Source organism: Pinus tabuliformis, chromosome 3_2, assembly GCF_031772625.1.
Source record: "Pinus tabuliformis cultivar Carrire ecotype Pingquan chromosome 3_2, CPIR1, whole genome shotgun sequence".
In the NCBI taxonomy this organism is placed as follows: domain Eukaryota; kingdom Viridiplantae; phylum Streptophyta; class Pinopsida; order Pinales; family Pinaceae; genus Pinus; species Pinus tabuliformis.
In genome coordinates this window covers 1,265,107,049-1,265,123,712 of record NC_142302.1, presented here as the reverse complement: position 1 = coordinate 1,265,123,712, position 16,664 = coordinate 1,265,107,049, and positions in this window count along the sequence as shown.

Genomic DNA, 16,664 nt, shown 5'->3' with positions numbered 1-16,664 from the left:
ACCTTGCCTTAGGGGATAATCTGTGTTCTTGATTACATTTCTCTGCTCAAGCTGTTACTTTGCCCATGCAGCCCAGAAAAACCCCATCATTTTATTAAAAACCCCTTTTTATCAATTTACTAGCCTAAAATTAGTTTCTTTTAAAGTCATCTCAGCCCCTTTTAGAAAACTTTTTGCTGAGATAGACCGGAGAGAGCCCTCTCCTGCCCCGTAGGGCTAGCTACGAGGTTAAGTGGTTTGATGTTTCCTTGGAGTTTGCCTTTCTCAGCCTGAGGTGAAATTTCAAGCGCTAACAGGGTGAATATTCATGGTTAAGAATTTTCTTATATTATAAGTATTAAATTTATATGTGCTTATTAATCAAATCTAAATATGGCCACATAATCATTATTATTATTTATATGGTAAAATGGATATTAATCTATAAGTTCTATTTATATGCCATATATTAGGATGTGATATTTAAAATATGATTTTCTTTTATCTAAAAACTTGTTCATAATTTTATTAATAAAAACAAAACTACAATAAATAAACAATTGAATTTAAAAAATGTTTACATCTAATGCCTACACATCTCCCCTATACTGGGTTGCGTCTCTTGATGCAATAGTTATTTTTAAGTGATATATTTTATCTATAGTAACAAATAGTACCTAGCAATGTTTTTCTTTACTATTGATTAACCATTTAGTTATGATAGGTTTTGCCACTTTCCAAAAAAAATCATCCATATTAAAATATAAATATATAGATTTCGTGGATGGGGTGCTTGAGACACGAAGTGGTGGGGGATGGATTGTTTTTGTTCTACTAGGCCAGACGCTTGTGGGATGTGGCAATGCATACCTATAACTATTAATGCATGCACACGCGGAATGAATGGGGGTAGTCTCCTAATCCACCTTCCAACAAACTTCACGACAAATCTTCTTTGTCTCAACAACATGATAGGAGGAATATGTTTACATCATTCTCATCGTTCATTGATTTAGACTAAGTCACAAGGAATGAACATGGGGATGGGGCTCTCTCATCTCTTGTAGAGTTCCATAACTGTTTTGTTTTGACACCCTTTTTCCTCCATTTTCCTCTTTTTCATCATCACTATCAACTCAATAAAGGCAGTAAATCATAGATTTTGATAAGGTAAAAACTCTTACATGTCTTATTTTTCATATTCGTTAATGTTCCTTATTGTTATGTTAAAGATTGCATTAGCTACATAATTAACATGATTCTGCAGCTATTTTATAAATCTGCAACTACCTCCATGGTTCACGGGGTTCTGGTGCACCAATGAAGCAACTAAGCACATGGGTAGTTGAGGATTGATCCCCTCATGGATCTCCTCCTATTCACTCGAGCCAATTCACCGAAGGAATCACATAGTGGCATGGTCAAAGGCATAGGTCAAACATGTAGCAACAAAAGTCCGAGTGCATCACGTTTCTTCAATTTTCTTTCCAAATAGCAAATCAATGAAATTACGCTTTTCTGTTTAGTTTCAAATTTGAATAAGGATTGAACAACAGACCTATAGGCGTAGAAGTCTCAAACTGTTGAGCACACATTTTATATAAATATGTATCCTCTGTAAACGATAGCAGGGAGGATGTAATAGTTAATTGCTAAAGAATTGTGAAACAGACCTTTGTTCTCGTATTAATTTGAAGTTACCTTTCTGTGATTCGATGCATATGTGACTGTGAATTACACCTATTGGATGCGGAGGCCCCTGCAGATAGTCAATGTTTTTAGTTTATTTCATTTCGTTGCTTTATGATTGTTTTCATTTAATCGCTTTCTGTTATCACTACATTCTAGTTTAGTTTCCTTACTTCGTTGTTTTCATTATTTCATATAACTCAGTTATTTTGTTTACCATTTCGTTATTTCATTTATGCTTACAGTCGTTCAATAGTTTAGTTCTTCAATGCTTTTCGCTTCATTACAATTAGTATTTTCATGCTTTTTAGAATTAGAACTTGTATCTACTCTGTAGTCTGCAATTAGAGATTTCTTTCATGCTCTTTAAGATCAGAATTTGTATATATATTTTGTAGACAAGATTTTGTTTGAATTCCAATACTCTGTTTCATAGCAGCAAGGTGTTTATATAGATTCATAATTTTAGATGAATAACATAAGATATTCTAGGATGATACTCAAATAGATATGACCTGGTAGATTAATCTAACAATAGCTTAACTCTCATTTATTCTAACAGTAGCTTAACTTTCAAGTATTAATTTGTAGAAATATAACTCTAATAAAAATCTAGATAACAACGAAAATCTCAAAACAAACATAACCATCATCTTACTAAATGAAAGAATAGGCTTCTAGCATATATAGTGCACCTTCACTTCATAAGCTTACCAACTTCGGTCGATAATTTATATTTGCAATTTAAGACAATTAAATTGACCAAACATCTCTCCTGTGGTTGACATTTCTTATTTATACAGTCACAATGCATATCACTCATTCCACCCCTACACTCTGTCTAGTTTCTAGTCTTTGTTCACTCAAGAATATTTTTCATGGGGCTATGTAGGAAAATAGGGCATGACCATGTTGTTTCCCTCACCCTCCACATAACTCAATCCACTCTAGTCTTATGAGGATTTTACGTGAGGTTCATACATGCTCAAGGAGGAAATAACTTCAACATACATAGTCTTCTCAGTCATTTTTGAACCCCCTAAGTAAGCCACCCATAGGATGTATTATTGATAGGAGACACAGGTTCAATTCAGCCCCATCTCCCTCTTTGAGAATTCCTATAGCTTCATTGTTCTAATTTTGGTGTTGTTGTTTCCTCAGCTGCTGCCACATATTCTGCCTCTATTGTGGAATCTGCTAGAACTGATTGTTTATGTGATCTCCAGGAGACAGCTCTTGATCCAAGACTCAAAGCATAACATGAATTAGATACCCCAATTTATTTGTCTCCATCGAAGTCTGAATCAGAGTATCCAATCAAGCTGAATTCACCCCCCTGTGTATACTTGAGTCCAAAGTCTTGGGTTCCCTTCAAGTACTTTAGAACTCTTTTTGCAGCAAACCAATGTCCCTCACAAAGCTTTTGCATAAACCTATGTTGAAAATGCAACAAGATGATGGAGCTTAGTGAAAATAAGTTGCCTTCACTAAGTGGGCTCGCAGGCTATTTTTGGCGCAAAGTCTATTTTTAGACTATGTCTATTTTTAGACATATGGATCATGGTCTATGAGTTGCAGGATGCTATTTGTGGATGATTGGTCATGTTGGTAAAAATAGATGGACTTCTATTTTTAGACATATGGGAGGATTCTATTTTTAGACTGGCAGTCTAAAAATAGAACAGTCGAATATTATTAGCTCTTAATAATATTTGGACTATAAACATTATCTTATCCTATTGCAGCACTTCAGTTCGAGCTATGGATGTGGCACATGCAACTGCCAGAAGGAAATACACTTTTCTTATGGGTTAGTTGAGCTATTGCATGATGGAATTCAGTTAGAACTCAAGTGATTGAGTTTGGTGGAGTTGATTGAGGAGTTGATGGAGTTGTGTTCAGTTTGACTTAGTTGAACTAGTTGTATTTAGTCTAACTGCCAAATACACTAGTGATGAGTGATGTGAATTAATTATTAATTAATTCACTAATTTTTAACTCATAAAGCAACTAAAGAATACATCAGTTAACTCAGTGCATGGACAATTCAGTGGAGACAAGTGTTAGAGGTGGGTGAAAGAGTGAGACTACTATTAGTTGTGACTATAGCTGTGCATGAGATTTGCACAATCATTGATTTAGATTGCCAATGAGGATTGCGCAGTGCAAGCCAAGGGAAAACGAGCTTGGATCATTCCTATTCTCATCTTGGATTGCGCAGTAGAGGCAGGCAAATAATGGAGGAGATTTGAACCTATGACTTGATTCAGATTTGAGCTAGTTTGTGTGTAGCAGGTGGAGATAGTACTGAGTACTTGTGAGGAGTATTGTACTATGTATTGTTACATGTTATCTATCATTATAATATATAGATAGTTCTGGGTTTTCAGCTGTATGCTTTCCCCATTACATACTGTGTTAATGTGCGCATGCGATTGATGTTTCATTGTTTTTAATTCCTCAAAATTGATGATCAACATAGAGGAGGTTATGTATTATGCATGCATTCCGAAAATAGTGTATAATCAGGATAATCTCTGTGAATAAGTGTTATATTATTCAAAATTTCTACATGGTATCAGAGCGAAGTTGATCATCAGATCTATTATTCAGAAAGTGATTACATTTTATTTCTTTAGGCAGAGTCTGTAATCGGGCCAGGTAGCCTCTGGATTCATCCTTCTTTTGGAAGGTGAGATATCTGGTAAAATCCCATACAGTCAATCTCTATACGAGAAATACTTTGTTCTCACGAATTTTAGATCAGAAGCGGTTGAGTTTTGAGCTGGTGGAATTCGAATTTGCAGCAGTGTTTTCTTGGTGTTGAAGTTGAAATGTCTTTCAGCAGATTGCGATTGGAATATGCCCGTGAAGGTAGCTCGAATTATATTGCATGGAAAGACAGGATGGAGGCGGTGTTAGATGACAATGGGTTGAAGGCGTTCATAGAGGTTGAGGTCCCAAAGCCTACTGATGCTTCTCACATTGAGGCTTGGCAAAAGAAGACAGCAAAGTGTCAAAGGATTCTATTGGAGGGCGTGAAGGATCACATTGTATCCAGCCTGCATGGAAAGGCTTCTCCATACTTGATGTGGAAAGTGTTGAGAGATTTATTCCAAAGCAAGAGCGACCAGAGGAAGTTGGCGCTCAAGGATAAACTCAGAAACATTAAGTGTGAGAAAGGAGACAGTATTCCCAAGTATCTCACGAAGTTCACCCAATGCCGGGATGAGCTGGGAAGTGTGGGGGTGACTGTCGATCATGAGGACTTGGTGAGCTTGGCTCTCCTTGGTCTTCCGAAGAGTTGGCATTCCTATCAGGACTCTGTCAATGGTCGGGAGAAATTGCCAGGATGGGAGAGACTTTGGTCGGATCTTGTGCAAGAGGAGATCAGGCGGAATACCAGGGACAAATCTTCATCAAAGGCATCTGATGAAGAAAATTGTGCTTTGGCTGCCAAAGCAAAGAAGGGGAAGGAGAAGGGTTCTCTTTCCAAATCCAGTTCCTCCAATGATGGGAAGAAGGTTGAAAAATCGAAAGTGCGATGCTTTCGTTGTCATGAGGTGGGCCATTATGCTGCAAATTGTCCACATAGGAAATCCAAGAAGGGATTTGGGGAAGGATCTGAAGGTGAGGCACTTGTTTCACAGTTTGAGTTGGATTTCACACTCTTTGCATGCATGGTTTCATCCATGGTGGGAAGTGGTTGGTTTCTTGACAGTGGAGCTTCTTTCCACATGACCGGTGACAAGAGTTTGTTCAGTACTTTGGAGGAGAAAGATCTCCAGATACTCATAGCGATGGGTAATGATGAGAAGTATAGTGTCTCAGGTGTAGGCACGATTATTTTTCAGAGGGAGCATGGAGCTCGCCTTACCTTGACCGATGTCAAGTATGTACTAGGACTGAAGAGAAACTTGGTGTCGATCGCGATGCTAGAAGACAGAGGCTATGATGTAGTCTTCAGTAAGGGAAAGGTTTTCCTTAGACACATCATCACTAGACAGGTGAAGCAGATTGGTTCACGGGTCAAGAACATGTATGCTCTTGAGGTTCAAGATGCATGCAAAGCCTTGAGTAGCGAGGCAACTGATGGAGACTTGGTGGTTGAGAGGGAGCGTATATTACCTCTCAACATGCAGAGCCAGAAGAAGTCTCAGACGACTATGGAGGAGCCACGATTGGTGCAACAGCTTCAGGAGGTTGTGAAGCAGCCACAACAAGGGAAGCTGAGAGGAGATCGAGTAGAGACATCTACTCATGCAGAGACCTCCAGTAGGGAGAAACTTCGAGCCAGGTGGGCTGATGGATCACATGCAGCCATACCTCCAGGTAGGAGGTGGGGCGATATAGAGTGATTGTCCCAAGGAGGAGGGGTAGGATCCCTGAGGTACCCAACCTCTTGGGTGAGACCTTGCTACGGGAGCCTCGACGTGGAGTAGCAGGAACTGACTGATTGGGTAGAGATAGATGCGGATGGAGTGGAAGAGAGAGCGACAGTGTAGGGAATCCTAGGATAGTGCATAGCTAGCAGGCTGCAGCAATGTGAGAGGCACAAGTGTTTTTCACAGTGCTAGGTGGCACAGAGAAGTGTGCAATGGTGCGAGATGCATGGAGATGTTGCAGTAGCGTAGATGTCAGAGAGGGAGCACTTGTCAGTAGCAGGTAGAGCTTCAGCATCAGAGTATGTTCCTAGCCCAATACAGTGGTCAGTTGGGAGTGTTTTTGTTCCAACTGTTGTTGGAGCAAGTGGACCGGGAAAATGTGTTACATGCAGAACATTCCAGAGTTGCAGGATAGGGGTTGCAGATAATCCATACCTTGTTGAGAGGGAGTGTTGAAAATGCAACAAGATGATGGAGCTTAGTGAAAATAAGTCGCCTTCACTAAGTGGGCTTGCAGGTTATTTTTGGCGCAAAGTCTATTTTTAGACTATGTCTATTTTTAGACATATGGATCATGGTCTATGAGTTGCAGGATGCTATTTGTGGTTGATTGGTCATGTTGGTAAAAATAGATGGACTTCTATTTTTAGATTGCCAGTCTAAAAATAGAACAGTTGAATATTATTAGCTCTTAATAATATTTGGACTATAAACATTATCTTATCCTCTTGCAACACTTCAGTTCGAGCTACGGATGTGGCACATGCAACTGCTAGAAGGAAATACACTTTTCTTATGGGTTAGCTGAGCTATTGCATGATGGACTTCAGTTAGAACTCAAGTGATTGAGTTTGGTGGAGTTGATTGAGGAGTTGATGGAGTTGTGTTCAGTTTGACTTAGTTGAACTAGTTGTATTTAGTCTAACTGCCAAATACACTAGTGATGAGTGATGTGAATTAATTATTAATTAATTCACTAATTATTAACTCATAAAGCAACCAAATAATACATCAGTTAACTCAGTGCATGGACAGTTCAGTGGAGACAAGTGTTAGAGGTGGGTGAAAGAGTGAGACTACTATCAGTTGTGAGTATAGTTGTGCATGAGATTTGCACAATCATTGATTGAGATTGCCAATGAGGATTGCGCGGTACAAGCCAAGGGAAAATGAGCTTGGATCATTCCCATTCTCATCCTGGATTGTGTAGTAGAGGTAGGAAAACCGTGGAGGAGATTTGAACTTGTGACTTGATTCAGATCTGAGCTAGTTTGTGTGTAGCAGGTGGAGATAGTACTGAGTACTTGTGAGGAGTATTGTACTATGGATTCTTACATGTTCTCTCTCATTATAATATACAGATAGTTCGGGGTTTTCAGCTGTATGCTTTCCCCATTACATACTGTGTTAATGTGCGCATGCGATTGATGTTTCATTGTTTTTAATTCCTCAAAATTGATGATCAACGTAGAGGAGGTTATGTATTATGCATGCATTCCACAAATAGTGTATAATCAGGACAAACCTTGTGAATGAGTGTTATATTATTCAAAATTTCTACAACCTAAAGAGGATTCCAACAACAAATGAAATGTCTGGACTGGTAGTAGTCAGGTAGATGAGACTTCCTACAAGATGTATATACTTTGTTGCAACCTCAAATTCTTTTCCTTCAATGGATGTGAGCTTTAAATTTTGTTCCATTGGAGTAGTTAGAGGATTGAATTGAGTCATGCCAAACCTGTTCAAAAGATCTCCAATGTACTTCTTTTGAGAGATGAATATAGATTTCATATGTTGAGTTACTTCAATACCAAGATAGTAGTGAACATAGCCCAAGTTAGTCATTTCAAAACATCTCCTCAATTCCTTCTTTATAGATGCAATGTAGCTCTAATTGTTCCCTTTCATCAAAAGATAATCTACATATACCACAAGATATACAATTGTTTTTCCAACTTTATTGACAAACAAAGTTGCATCATCAAGATCATAATTTTTGAGGTTGAGTTTCAGAAGATACTCAGTTAAAGTTTCATACTAGGCTCGCGCTGCTTGCTTTAGGCCATACAAGAATTTCACAAGTTTGCATACTTTTTTTTCATGTCCCTTCACAAAAAATCCTTCTAGCTAGGACATAAAAAAAAATTCTTTGAGATCTCCATTCAAGAAAGAAGTTTTTACATCCATTTGATGGACTTTCCAACCGTTCTAAGTTGCTAAGGCAAAGAGTGTTCGGATGGTAGCCCATTTTGCTATGGGGTAAAAGTCTCCTCATAATCGACCCCTTCCTTTTGTGAAAAAGCTTTTGCCACAAGCCTGGATTTGTGTTTTTCAAGTGAGCCATCATATTTATACTTGTTCTTGTAGACCCACTTACAGCGAATTGGTTTGGTTCCCAATGGAGGATCAACTGGCTTCCAAGTGCCATTCTTTATCAAGGCATCATACTTATTTTGCATCACTTCTTTCCATTCATCATGAGAAGCAGCTTCTTTGAAGGAATTTGGTTCAAAATCTGTAGACAAATTCAGTTCACAATCATAAGAAACATCCATATCAACAGCTGAATCAGAATCATCTACATCACCTCCATTTTGCCTGGTTTAATTTCTTGTTCCTGTCTTTCCAACCTCATCAGGATTAACACTTTCAAGTGTCTTTGTCAGCCACTTTAGGGGGGACCTTTCTAATATGGTCTAGGCTGCTAAGTTGACTGAGTTGGGACTAAATCAAGATTGAGTCTCTCAATTCTATTAATCACATCACTCAAAGTATCATTAGTGGTTCGAGTTTCATGTGGGGGAGAGAGTGCTTCAAAAGAAGATTCCACAAATTGATCTAGTATAGGAACCCCCCCTTCAAGGCGTGGAATCTGATTATCAAATTCTTGAAATGATTTTGCATGTCTGAATCTATCCAGGTAATCAAGTTTCCACTCAACAACATTTTCATCTTTGGAAGATTCAAGAGAGATTACATCTCTAGATAAATCAAAGTTTTTAAAACTTCATCATAGAGACCATATGTTTTGGAGATATTTGATACCCCAAGAAGATACACTTACGACTCCTTACACCAATTTTGTTTCTATGTACCTTTGGCATCAACGCATAGCAAGTGGAACCAAGGACCCTGGGATTCTTTACCGAAGGAATGTGGCCATACCACATTTTATAAGGAGTCTTGTTTCTAATAGCATTAGATGGACATATATTCTTTACATATACAACACATAGAATTGCATTAGCCCAAAACATCAATTTTACATTCTTGAAAAGCATCATGGAATGTACCATATTTAAGATTGTCCTATTCATTCTTTCAGCTACTCTATTCTGTTGGGGATTATAAGGCACAGTTGTTTGATCCCATGCTAGTAGAGATAGTTTTCAAATTCATTTGAAGTGTATTGAATCTACGGCCTCCCCAAGATTCACAAGGAAGGAGCCCCCTTAAGGCCCATCGTCAACACCATTGGAGGTCCTACATACCTTCTTGCGAAGTTCCTTGCTTTAAAGCTTAAGCCCCTTGTTGGTCGTACGGAGTCCTTCGTAAAGGACTCTGCTTCCTTTATTGAGGAGCTAAAGGGCATTAAGCTTGATCCTGGGGACATTCTTGTCAGTTTTGATGTTGTCTCCCTGTTCACTTGCATCCCTATTAATGAGGCCATGGATGTGATCATTCACCTAACAAATCCTGACACGGCCAAGTTGGTTGAGATCTGTCTCACTTCCACCTTCTTCAGTTTTGAAGGGGAGTTCTTTGAGCAAACATGTGGGGTGGCAATGGGATCCCCCCTTTCCCCTATTGTTGCTAATCTGTTTATGGAAGATTTTGAGTCCAAGGCTCTGAACTCTTCCCGGCTCCTACCTAAGCTTTGGAGGAGGTATGTGGATGACACCAATGTCATCTGGTCTCATGGCCAGGTTGAGCTTGATCTCTTCTTTGATCATCTCAACAGGCAGTCCTCAGCCATTAAGTTCACTAAGGAGCAGGAGGTAGATGGATGCCTTCCTTTCCTTGATATTCTTATTTCTAGGAATGATGATGGTTCCCTCGCCCATCGAGTTTTCCGGAAGAAAACTCATACGGAGCAGTATCTTCATGCCAGTTCCCACCATTTCCCGGCTCAGAAGATGGGTGTCCTTAGTACCCTTGCTACTCGGGCCCTGAGGATCTCGGACAAGAAGAGCTTTGAGAAAGAAAAATCCCATCTGCTGGATGTCTTTGCGGAGAATGGTTATAGTAGATACATGGGTCAAAGGGCTTTCCTTAAAGCTTCCAGGAATTCTCTGACTAAAAGAGAACCTAGAGATCGTATTCCAGGTGTCCATCTTCCTTATGTTCAAGGGACCACTGATAGAATTGGCAGGATTCTCAGGAGGCACAGTGTCCCTGTGACCTTTAGGCCCCTAAACACTATTCGTATGTCCCTCAGATTAGTGAAGGATCCTATCAACCCTAAGGATATGAAGGGCGTTTATATGATCCCTTGTTCCTGTGGGAACCCCTATATTAGGGAGACTGGTCGTTCCATTAATCAGAGGATTAGCGAGCACGCAGCGGATATTAAGCATAGGAGAGCTAAGTCTTCCGCTTTAGCTAAACATGCTGAGAAAACCAATCATCATGTTTGTATTGAAGAGGCCAGTGTTATTGCTAAGGTTTCGCATTTCCACCATCGAAAATTCAGGGAAGCACTTGAGATTGAAAAGAGACCAAGCAATCTCAATAGAGATGATGGATGGAAAGTCAGTAGGTGTTGGGTCCCTGCCCTCTCGTCCTAGTCGTTTTTTCGTCCTCTTTGGTTTTTTGTCGTTTTTCTTTATTTGTTCTTTTACTATTATTTTAGTTTTTATTTTATGTTATTTATTTTAATTTATTTTATATATATATAATTATTTTTATTTATTTATTAAAATTTTATTTATTTATTTATATATATATATATATATATATATATTTTTTTTTTTTCTTTATTATTTCTATTTATTTTATTTTATTTTTATTTGTATTTATATTTTTCGAGTGTTATTTTAATTTTAGTGTGATCTCTATTTATTGTTTTCTCCTTTCTTTCTTTTCTTCTGATATTTTAAGGCCCTCTTATTTTGAGGTCCCTCTTATAACTAATTTTGTTCCTTATATGTTTAACTAATAGGGTCCTTTTTGACCTTTTTGTATACATGATACTTATAAATAATATTATTTTATTTATTCTTTATATTCTATTGAGCCAATTACCTTCTTCATAAGGTCATTTTCCTATTAACTTATGGTTATTAACTTTGATTTCTAACTTAATTTCCTTTGATTTATTAATGATATTTAAATAAAATTATTATTTTCATATTAATAAAATGTAAATAAAATTATTATTTTAGGTCATTTATTTAGCAAACTGCCCTTTAAATTATTAATCAACTTATGATTTTTTAATGATTCTTTTAATTATACATTCTATTGAGGCTTTTACCTTTTTCATAGGGTCATGTATTTAACTAATTTTCCCCTAACTTATGATAATTAAACTTTGATTTTCTAACTTAATTACCTTTTATCTATTAATAAAAATTTAAATAAAATTATTATTATTTTTATTAATAAAATTTAAATAAAATTATTACATTCTATATTACTTTTTAGGTACTCTATTATTTTAAGGCCATTTATTCAACTAACTTTCCTTTAAATTATTAATTAACCTATAATTTTTGATAATTAAACGATTATAATAATTTTGACCCCTGTCATTGAGTCAAACTAGCCGTTAGAAAGGATAGCTATTGGAGGCTCTGCTTAGTCTATTTAACATGATGAGCTTGATCTGTTTCTTCAATTTGTCCTGACGATGAACCACACTGGTTGGTTCGAAACGCGTCGACAAATGATATTCCATGTGATTTTCGCCGAAGAATCTTTCTTAACTTGATATGGATCACAGAAGCCTAAACTCTATTGTATTCTTTTCCATTATCAGTGCAAATAGAGCCAATATGAGATTGTGCATCATTTTCAATCCATGTATGAAAGTTCTTGAATGTTTGAAAAGCATCAGATTTGTTCTTCAATAACTAAACCCAACACATTCTGGTGTAGTCATCAATAAATGTCATCGTATATTTATTTCCATTTGCATAAGGAACAGGAATTGGACCACATAAATCTGAATGAACCAATTCAAGTTTTCTATGTGCTCTGGAATGTGAATCATGAAAAGACTATTTTCTATGCTTTCCTAGAATACAAGAATCACATTGCTTAAGTTTCCTAGGAATTGTAGGCAAACCAGTAACACCATTTTTATTCAACAAGAAAATGTTGTCATAGTTCAAGTGTCCAAATCTAGCATGCCATAAAAGACTTGATGGAAATGTACCTTCATCATAATGAGAACTATATGAGAAATTTTGTGCACAAGCAGAGGTGCCTTGCAGCTTCAAAAGTCTTTCTTCTTCTATCCCTGTCATGACAAGTGAGTGATCTGATGCTTTTCTCACCTCAACCTTGCCATCAAACATATGAATGGAGTGTCCTTGATGGAAAATGTGGACTAGGGACAACAAGCTTCTCCTCAGTTGTGGGAGATATAAAACATCATGCAGAAGAAAGTCTGGAAGACCAAGCAATTTGAACCTGATTATGCCAAGCCCTGATGGCTTGAGTTTTGATTTGTCTGCAAAGTATACTGCTCCATTGCTCCTGAATCAAGCAACCAATCATTTTTCCAAGAAGCAAGTGAATCATTAAACAAGTCTTCATTTACTCCAATATTACAATGTGCCAAAACATAGTGAGTAGATTCATGTGCTTTACCTTTCTCTTTGTCATTGGTTTTACCTTTGGCCTGATTTCTTTCCTTCTCAATTTTTTCCCAAGGCAACTTGCATGTGGATGCACCATGTGATCCATCTCTATTGCAACGTATGCAATGAAGATTTGATTTTTCTCCTTGAAAGTGTATGCCCCCCTTGCCTATGAAGTTTCTTCTTCCTCTTCCTCTTTGACCACCTCTTCCTCTGGAAGAATATTGAGCATGATTCTTCTCTCTATGTGCAAGACACATAACTTATTTAGAAGACTGAGGAGCTGCCTTTTTCCCAAAAGCTTTCTCTCTCTCAGCAAATTTCTTAACAAGGGAATCAAAGGTAATCTCTTTGAGGTTTCCATTTTCTCGTAATGACGCAAGGTAATTTGAATAAGTGGGATAAAGTGCCTTGACAAAATCTATCAGAGGAATGTCTAGTTCAACATTAGTGACATTGATATCATGCATAATAGATCTTACTTCTGATGCTAGAGCAAGAGGATCATCATTTTGTAATTCAAGACTAAACAATTTAATCATTAATTGGACAATTTCAAGCTCAGAGTGTGAGTCCTAGAGTTCCTTCAACTTATGTAAGGCTTCAAAACATTTGACAATGGTGAAATATGGTGACTCGCCTCTTCATTTACAGATGCTGCAATCAAGGCATAGGCCTTGCTATTCTCTTTTTCCCAAATTGCGAATTCCTTGTCTGAGGTAGGCTTTGTAGGTTCATTATCTCCTTTTCCTACACAAACTTATTTCCACATCTCATTGAAAATGAGAGTGTGTTTGATCTTCCGAGACCACTTAGGATAGTTCTCCTTCCCGGTGATAACCACTCCCACAATAGATATCAATGAATGCATTTTAAAATCTATGTAATGTAAAAAAAATACTTCTGCTACTAATAGACTATAAGAAATTGCACCTCTGTTGGTAATATATTGTGAAAAATTTTACTTCTATTCTGGTGGATATTTTTTTGTTCTTACTTTTATAGAGGTATTATGTGGGGGAGGGTTATATGGGGAAGGGAATATATGGAGAAAATTTTTTATGGGGGAGGGTGTATATGGGGAAGATATTTTATGGGGGAGGGTGTATTAATGGCTGCATTCAACGTATGCTAACTAGGAGTGGATGACATTAAATAGCATATGGAGGCAGTGTGAATAGATTGTTCCACTGCATAGTAAGGGTGCCATAACAGTGAGAAGCATTATAATAGTCGAGCGCGGTGGTATTACAGAGGAGGTAATCACTGGAGATTTGAGGGAGGGGCTCCACAGTAGGTGAGGTATTATGAGATGAAAAGGCAAACTGGAGATGAGTTAATGGGTAGCGTTGTGTTTGGAAGCAACATATGGAGAAAAGGTAACGCAAAGGTATGTAGAGAAACGTATGGAGCAGAGGTAACGTAGAGGTATGTAGAGTAGCGTATGGAGTAAAGGTATGTTAGGCCAACGGTTAAATTTTTTAACCAACAGTGAACATGCATATATTCATATGGTTTTGACTAGACCATGCTCTTAATACACAGTCACACCAACAATAATCCACTAATCCAACACTTCCTTCACAAAAAAGGTTGAACACACATAATATTCCATATGTGACCCAACATACCACGCACTAGTCAAGAATTGAATAATGAATAGAGAAGGCTAGAATACACAAGTCTCACACCATTTTTCAAACGTAGAAATTCCATCGTGCCAGATTTACATCTGTCCTTATGCAGCCATTCTTTCAAGCTAGCATTCAATCCATGCTCACCGAAGGCCGAGTGGGAGAGAGCCCTTGAATTTTTGCTTTCAACTCAGAGCTCCAGAGGTCCAGAACACGTAGCAAAAGCTTCGAGAGGGCGTGGGAGAGTATATATTAACACAACATGGAAAGCCACAAAGCGATGTCGAATACGCAATGGAAGGTATTAACTGGTACAAGGTTTAGGTCTCATATGTAAGACAATATTCAATGCAGAGATTTGGGATCTAGAGATTATGCATGGCAGGACAAATTGCAAAAAAAAAATGGCAGAAGGGAGTTACAAGAGCAGGATGGGATGCCAAAAATGGAGTTGGATCTGATACCATGTCAAGCCAAGAGGTAACTCCTCAAATGAATTCTATTTATTCATTAAGATTACTCATGGCTATATACATGAGAGAGTGACTCTTAGGCTTCACCTCCTAATGACTCTTCATTTTCCATTATTTATTATTTACATTATTTACAAGTTTTCACCAAATCCCAATGATTAGGTGTCAACATACTAGTGGATATTTGAGGGCCATTATCCCTGGTACAGGAGCCCTAGACTATTGTATTATTCAGTTTGATTAATATAATGAAGTTGGGTTGAAAACTGTAAAAGGTTGTATATATTTTGTGCACTAGTAGATTTACTGTTGTTTATATTTCATCGTGCAAAGTAGCTTCGTTCTGATTCTTGGTTTGGTAGAGTTAGAGATTTAAGATTCTATCCTAGACACAAGGGTCATGGAAAAACAACATGGTATCAGAGCATGTTTGAGCTACTTTAAGGGACAATGAATCAGAATGCGTGAAACAAAGCAACTCAAAGGGACTTGTGGGTGTCTAGATCATGGATAATAAGGTTAAGATTGATATGCTACATGGTGAGATGAACCGGGAGTTCTGGTGGATCAATGGTGAACTTGGTGCACTTCAGTATGTTGTGTGGCAGTTTGTAGATCGTAGAATTCCTATGTCTTGTCATGGATGGTTGGGGCAACTGAAGGAATTCGTTAGCATGGAAAAGATCAGTATGATCAAGATGACTTCATGTGATGGATTGGATATTGGCAAGCTAGAGTCTTCATCTAATCGTGATGTTGCATATTCGATATTGGAGGGATTTTCATGTGTGATATTTGATCCAAGAGGATGAGTGCTTGCAGGACTAAGCCAGTGGAGATCATGTAGGCTTAGAGGGAGCAACCCTATCGAGGTTTGGGATCTCCAGTTTTAGATGTCATGAGGCAGAGGCATTACCGATATTGCAAGGTTCATTCTACGGAGTATACTACATTGATGGACTCCAAATGGGCTAGTGTCGTTGATGATAATGATGGTTACTTCCTAGTCTTGGAAGTACCTCCCTCACTAAGAGGGAGTGTTGATTTTTGGTAGCTTGGGAGGTACTCCAAGCCTTAAGGGTCAAGGGTTTTAAGTAAGGAGATCTACAAGTGGCCTTGTCGGCTTGAAACCTAAGCTTGGTGTTTTACACCCATCGATGTTTGGGCCAAAGTCGTGACCAGGTTACAACATGTGATGGATGAGGATGATAGTAGATGACGAGATGAATCCAACACATCAAGAATCGTCCAATTCCAAGTTGTCATTGAAGAAATATTAATTTTTGAAGTTAGATGGTGGGCTTGTAGGTTGAGTTTCATGTAGGCTTGAGTTGGAAAAGCCACATGATGAGTTGTCAAGCCACCTTAGAAGAATTCATTGGAGCCCTTGCCTCTCATATAAAAGGAGAGTGATGTGAGATCAATTCGTGTGGATCTAAAAACACAAGAAAAGAACTTGCATTAGGGCAAAGAGGAGGAGAATACTTCTATTTTGGGTTGTAGGTTAGGGATGATTCTAGCAAAGGAGAAGAGGCTTAGTTCAAGCCTCTTTGTCACTGTTTGGATGCCAGAATGACCTAGCAGTAAGGCCAAGTTTCTTAATGAATTTTTTATACTTGTTTGGGTTGTGTTTGAGGTGCTTTGGTGGATGGTTGTCATCCTTGAAGGGAGCCGCATATTTGGGTTGAAGGCCAC